The sequence below is a fragment of the Cucurbita moschata genome, unplaced genomic scaffold (assembly GCF_002738365.1).
Source record: "Cucurbita moschata cultivar Rifu unplaced genomic scaffold, Cmos_1.0 Cmo_Scf00477, whole genome shotgun sequence".
Taxonomy (NCBI): Eukaryota; Viridiplantae; Streptophyta; class Magnoliopsida; order Cucurbitales; family Cucurbitaceae; genus Cucurbita; species Cucurbita moschata.
Genome location: NW_019268993.1, coordinates 1 through 6,856, shown reverse-complemented (window position 1 = coordinate 6,856; position 6,856 = coordinate 1). Strand labels below are relative to the sequence as shown.

The 6,856-nt window shown below is 35.1% G+C and overlaps 2 non-coding genes across 2 annotated transcripts; both read left to right on the top strand.

Annotated features, from left to right (window-relative positions):
* Positions 1-862: 862 nt before the first annotated feature.
* On the top strand, positions 863-933 carry TRNAG-GCC. The gene has a single exon. It is a non-coding gene; the product is annotated as a tRNA-Gly (tRNA).
* Positions 934-6,318: 5,385 nt separating this feature from the next.
* Positions 6,319-6,400, top strand: TRNAS-GCU. The gene has a single exon. It is a non-coding gene; the product is annotated as a tRNA-Ser (tRNA).
* The last annotated feature ends 456 nt before the right edge of the window (positions 6,401-6,856 follow it).

Sequence of the window (6,856 nt, the reverse complement as noted above, 5' to 3'; positions counted from 1 at the left end):
TTTCTTTTTTTAAATCATTAGGTGAACCTAAAAGTTGAAGGGCTTCAGAAGAACTGCATGACCAAAATACGAGTAAGTTATGGATATGTCTACACTAGTGGTCTAGTGGTAGAATAGAACCTAGCCATGATACAGACCCGAGTTCGATTCTCAGCTGGTGCATCTTGAAGATTTGTAATGATGATATTAGTGCATAATGTTCAAACTTGAGTTTGTCACAAAATCGTTTATATTTATAGAATTTACGAGTAGAGCTTTTTCTTTTTTTTAAATCATGAGGTGAAATTAAAAGTTTGCTTCAGAAGAATTGCATGACCTAAATATGAGTACGCTATGGATATGCCTAAAGGTATATGCACCAGTGGTCTAGTGGTAGAATAGTACTTTGCCACGATGTAGACTTGAATTCAATTCTTGGCTCTTGCATCTTGAAGATTAGCTATGATTATTATATTAGTGCATAATGTTCAAAATTTGGTTTGGTATAATATTTCTTTTAACTTTATAGATTTCACGAGTAGCACTATCGAGCTTTTTGTTTTTATATCGAGATGTGAAACAAAAAGTTAAGGGCTTCAGAAGAACTGCATGACCAAAATATGTTTACTGTATGGACTACCCTGCCACGATACGGACCCGAGTTTCATTCTCGACTGGTGCATCTTGAAGATTATCTATAATGATATTAATGCATAATGTTCAAACTTGGGTTTGTCACAATATCGTTTATATTTATAGATTTCACGAGTAAAACTATCGAGCTTTTTTTTTTTAAATCGTGAGGTGAAACTAAACGTTAAGGGCTTCAGTAGAACTACATGACCAAAATACGAGTACGTTATGGATATGCCTGAAGGTACCTGCACCAGTGGTTTAGTGGTAGAATAGTACCCTGCCACGGTATAGACCCGAGTTCGATTCTTGGCTGGTGCATCTTGAAGATTGGCATAATGTTCAAACTTGTGTTTGTCACAACATTGTTTAAATTTCACAAGTAGGACTATCGAACCTTTTGTTTTTAAATCGAGAAGTGAAACCAAAAGTGAAGGGCTTCGGAAGAACTGCAGGACCAAAATACGAGTACGTTATGGATCTTCTTTAAGGTAGATGCACCATTGGTCTATTGGTAGAATAGTATCCTGCTACAGTATAGGCCCGAGTTCGATTCTCGATTGGAGCATCTTGAAGATTAGCTATGTTGATATGTGAGGTACATACTTGAGTTTTATTCTATGTTGGAGCCATGACGTGCATTTATACAAAAGACAAACACTTTTAATCCCTATTTCCTTTTTTCTTTAAAAATTATTTCCTTTTTTCTTTAAAAATGTATATGGTATTTAATTTCTTGTGTGTGTTATATCAAAGCTATAATTCTAATAATTTTTTAGTTTAAAAAATAAAAGATCAAAGATTTGAGTTTTTCTCAACACTAATACCTCAACATTAAACAAGATATTGGTGTTGAGAAATAGAGCCAAATTTACAACAGTAACATAAATTTAAAACAATCCTTATTAAGTTGACAAATTTACATTTGGAGTTAATTTCTCATTTCTTATCCCTTTAGGTTTGTTGTTGTATTTATTTTAACCTTGAGTTTCAATTTTATTCAAAATATTCGAAATGAAATTAAAATTTGATTTATCGGCAACTGCATACATGACATGATTACTATGCATGAAAGAATTCATTTATAACGTTTCATAAACGGTGCTATAGGCTTAAATGTTCATAATAAATTTATTAAAACAATATTGTTATGGATGGAAAATAGATAAGATGAGTTTAAATAGTGCCCTTGTCTAACTTAAGGATCATTAAAAATAACTTGAATGCAACTACCTTAACTTTGGTTCCTTGGCCTTCAAAGCGACGTTGTCATCTGTAAATGGGTGTCTTACCTTTACATGAAAATAAGAGTAGCATATGGTTTGAGTACTTTAATAAATACTCAATAAGTAACCTCACTGAAAATGAATCATGTGTAATATAGTTGGACCTATCCTTTCATAAATGCATTGTGACATGGGTTTGGGCTTTGCTTTTCAGTCCGAGCAGGGTTGAATATGTTGTACTATCCTACATACAACCCATGAATGTGCACATTGGCCACCAGGTAGGCTCGTATAAGAGTACTCTGTGGGCTGGCTCGTCGAGCTTGTGCACACTCACACTACCAAATACCATGAAGGGAAAAGACCCACATAATATCATAAGGAACATAAAATTGTAAGGAATGTGTCTGTACTAATCATAACGGGAAAGTATCTCGATGCACCTCCCATTAATAATACATGATTTTCTAATGTCTCATAGTCATAGAGGGTACGTATTAACATGGTTTACATGACATGATACATGAAGGTTCATGCATCAAATAATATCGAAAACATAACATTGTTCTATGACATAACATAATCCTAGAATAGTGTGATATCATAGCATCACTTATGCAAATAATATCGAAAACATAACATTGTTCTATGACATAACATAATCCTAGAATAGTGTGATATCATAGCATCACTTATGCAACATAACAACATAATTCTCCATTTATTATTCTCTAAAAAAAATAGTCATTTTAAATAAATTTGTTAATATATACGTTTTATTTTTAGATATAAACTATCCATTGGTTTTGATCAACTCGTGTTATTAGAAATTGAAGTAGAACCACGTTGCCCTAAATTGAACTCATTTCATCTACTCTAGTAAGAAAAATATAAACTTAATCTGTGCCTAAATTATAAACCCAAAATTTGATAACATAATTTTAAAATCTAAGAAAAACAACACAAAAATATAGTCCAAGTCATAAATAAATAGTTGAATCAACAATAATGTTGGGAAACGAGACAAAAATAAAGCAACCCTAATGACATAAATAAATTAGTTCAATTAGCGAGAAAAAAAAAAAACTAATCCAAAAGTAAAAGACATTTGTTATTACATAAATAAAACAAATGAAAGCAACACATTCAACCCACCCAAGCTTGGAAGACATCAAACCCATTGGAGTTTGGAATGGAAAATATATAGATTTCTTCATCTTTAGAAACATATAAAACTTGGAAATGGAACTTAAAAAATCTCTCTTTGAGGCAGGGAACGAGACAGGTCAAGGGAGTTAGGAGGGGACAAGAATGGAGAATATAATCTCGGTCTCTAGTCCTAATTATGTAATAGGGAAAATTTTCTCCTCACTCCTTCCCTCATTCCCTGTTTAAAGATTACTATGGAGAAATACATTTTGAACACTCAACTGATGTGTGAACTATTTTCGAGAAGTAGCAATAGTGAGTAAGCAACGAAGTGTAGTAAACTTTGTTGTATTAGAAAATGTCTCTTTGTAATCAATATCTTCAACCTGAGTATACCCCTTTACTGCCGGATAAACTTTATAACGTTCAACAGAACAATCAGAGTTGTGTTTAATCTTGTACACCCAACGATAGCCAATAGCTTTATGGCCAGGTGGTAGAGGAACGAGAGACCAAGTATGATTACGTTCCAAAGTTGCAATTTCAGCATTCATAGCCTGCTGCCATAATGGGTCGCCAACTACCTCATCATAAGTTTTAACTTATGTCGGGCTGTAATAAGAGATAGAAAAGCAGATTGAGTAGGAAAAACACTAGAGAAAGAAAGGTAATGATGAAGGGGATGCCTGGTGCTCATGTTGGGACTTGAGCTAGAGGTTAAATAATTGGCTGCATAAGACATCTCATAATTATTATGCCAAGCTGAAGGTTGTTTGGTACGAGTAGAACATCGGAGTGAAACTGGTGTATCAGGAGGGATAGGATTATAATTAGTGGGTGAATCTGGAGAAGGAATAGAAAGTGGAGGAGATGACGAAATAGAAAGTGGGATAGGATTAGAATAGATGTTTGAGTAGGATGAATCATGAAGTGGTAAAACGAGAGTCGAAGGAACTAATGTCAAAGTTTGTGAAGCTGATGAAAAAGGAAAAACATCTTCACATAATTTAACATCACAGTGGATAAATAATTTGTGAGCTTGTATGTCATACAACTTGGAGCCTTTGTAACCATCAGTATATCCTATGAAAACACAAGAAATTGCCCGAGATTCAAATTTTTGCTTAGGATGTACTACAATTGCATAACATTTACATTAAAAAACTTTAAGAAGATGAAATGTAGGTGGTTGTTTGTAGAGTGCTTCAAGGGGTGTCTTGTTAGATAAAAATGGTGATGGTGTTCTATTTATAAGATTAACAACAATTAAAATGCACTCTCCCAAAAAATTAAGTGGGATGTGTGACTGAAAGAGGAGAGACCTAGCTACATTTAGGATATGATGATAGCTACATTTAGGATATGACGATGCTTACGCTCTATGGCTCATCTTTGTTGGGGAGTATAGACACAAGTGCGCTGAAATTCAATGCCACACAAAGTAAAAAATGGTTGTAAAGACAGAAACTCAGTCCCATTGTCTGACCGTACTATCTTGATAGTAGTATGAAATTGAGTTTGAACGAATTTAACAAAGTTCATAAACAAATGATGTACTTCTGATTCATGTTGCATAAGAAAAACCCAAGTACATTGAGTAAAATCATCAACAATAGTGAGAAGAAAACGCAAACCAAAATGGATAGGAATTTTATGAGATCCCCAAACATCACAATGTAACATGTCAAAGGTAGAATGTGTTGTTATTGAACTTCTTGAAAAAAAACAACCTAGTTTATTTTGCTAACGTGCAAATACTACAGTTATGAGAAAAAGTAGCATTATTAAGATGAAATTGATCCGTTAGAAATTTAAAACAGGAAAAAATAAATAGAATGACCTAGGCGTAAATGCCACAAATTAGATGATTGAGATACTTGATTAGTTAAAGATTTGATTGGAGATTAAGAAATATGATAGAGACCTCCAAATTGTTTACCCGAGCCAATCATCTTCCCCTTAGCCAAGTCCTGCATAACACAAGAATCAGGATAGAAGGTGACACAACATTTCAAGTCATTGGTAAGTTTGCTAATGGACAACATGTTTAAATTGAATGGAGACACACATAAAATATTGTTTAATTTAAGGCCAGGATTAAAGAAAACATTGACCGTAAGTGACACATGTGTTGTTCCTTCGTTAGGCAATTTTATTGCAAATGTTTGCAGCCTTTGGTTCAGTCATAACAAAAGCTTTGGATACTATATGATTCGAAGCTCCACTGTCGAGAATCCATGAATTAGAACTAACAGAGTTAATGGATAATGTAGATACTAGAAATAATCCATGAATTAGATTTGTCACGACCCAATTTTTGAGATTTCGAGAAATGGAACTGCAGCGAAAAGATAAATTTTGAAAAGACAAACAGCACCTGTTCAAAGAGAATACAACTAATTGATGTCCCACGTGAAATACAAGTAACAAACATTCCGGGTTGACACCCCTCTACTAGTGTCTCTTCAAGACTACTATTCATAAAACCATAAAGTCGTTTTGAATAAGTGGCGAAGGTGTGTGCTTGCTAATCACACCATGTTTCCCTCCAAGATTTGATGAAAAGAATTCAAAATCGAACCCAAAAAATTATACAACTAATTCATGGCCCAGGTCGAATACAACTAAAACACTCCGGGTCGACACCCCTCTATGATAGTAGAGCTCCAGAGCATCTCCCCACCTTGACCAGTACACTAGAAAAGGAGAAACGTGTAAGTATAAAAATTTACTTAGGAATCAACCTATTTGTAGGCCCTCATCGCTTCCTTCTAATACTAGGTTTCCACGACTTTCCTTTGGTCTATAAGACGTTGGGCTTACCCTTTACTGCGCTCTAAGCTACCGTGTATGTCACGAAGTTCTAATTGATTCCTCATTAATCATCTACCTTTGTTGTCCCTAGTGCCTCTTCGATATTCGTTCCTAAAACAAAAAAGTTGCTTTGGGCGAGTGGTTAAGGCGTGTGCCTGCTAAGTACATGGGATTTTCCTTCGAGAGTTCGAACTTCTCAGGCGATGAAAAGATAAATATTTTACACTTTAATCAACACTCCGAGTCGAAACCCCTTTGTGGTAGTAGAGCTCCCGAGCAGCTCCCCACCTTGACCAGTACACTAGAAAAAATCATCGCTTCCTTCTTCTACTAAGTTTCCATCTCCCCACCTTGACCAGTACACTATTAAAGGAGAAAGGTGTAAGTATACAAATATACTTAGTAACCAACCTACTTGTAGGCCCTTTGTAAGTCCCGAAGTTCTAATTGATTCCTCATTAATCATCTACCATTGTTGTCCCTAGTGTCTCTTCGAGATTTGTTCCTAAAACAAAAAGTCGCTTTGGCCGAGTGGTTAAGGCGTGTGCCTGCTAAGTACATGGGGTTTCCCCACGAGAGTTCGAATCTCTCAGGCGATGAAAAGTTTATTTTTTTGTACTAGCCAAAGGCCACCGCTAAAACATGTTGTCCACTTTGGCTCGTTACTTCACGACCTCATAGAGGTATTCACACCTTTATGTGTGGAATGTTTTGTTCCCTCTCAAATATGTTGAATCTGGGATGGAAGCGATGAAAAGATAAAATTTTTTACACTTTAAAAAACATACAACACCTGGGTCAGAAATTTCAAAGTTATTTACAAACTGGAAAAATGGCTTGGAATACAAAAGAATTCAAAATCAACCGAAAAAATTATACAACTAATTGAAGTCCGAGGTCTAATACAACTAACGTACACTCCGAGTCAACACCTCTTTGTGATAGTAGAGCTCCCGAGTATCTCCCCGCCTTGACAAGTAACTGAACTAGAAAAGGAGAAAGGTGTAAGTATAAAAATATACTTAGTAACCAACCTACTTGTAGGCCCGCATAGC